Here is a 236-nt window from a genome sequence, read left to right on the forward strand (position 1 = left end):
TTCGACTCGCTCAGCCAGATGCTGCGGTACTGGGGGGGGCAGGGGGCACCCATGGGTGCTGGGGTGGGGGTGGGCACCCAGACCCCTCCCCCGTGATTGGGGTGAGGAAGGGGGCACCCCAATCCAGGCCACCCATGACAGGGGGTCACGTGGTGGTGACACCCATGGGTGCAGGGCGCACCCAGAGGCCCCCTATTTGGGAGGGGGGCGGCTACTCCTATCCAGGCTGTCAGTGA

This window comes from Nothoprocta perdicaria, unplaced genomic scaffold (genome assembly GCF_003342845.1).
Source record: "Nothoprocta perdicaria isolate Ctin4 unplaced genomic scaffold, notPer1 scaffold_314, whole genome shotgun sequence".
NCBI lineage: Eukaryota > Metazoa > Chordata > Aves > Tinamiformes > Tinamidae > Nothoprocta > Nothoprocta perdicaria.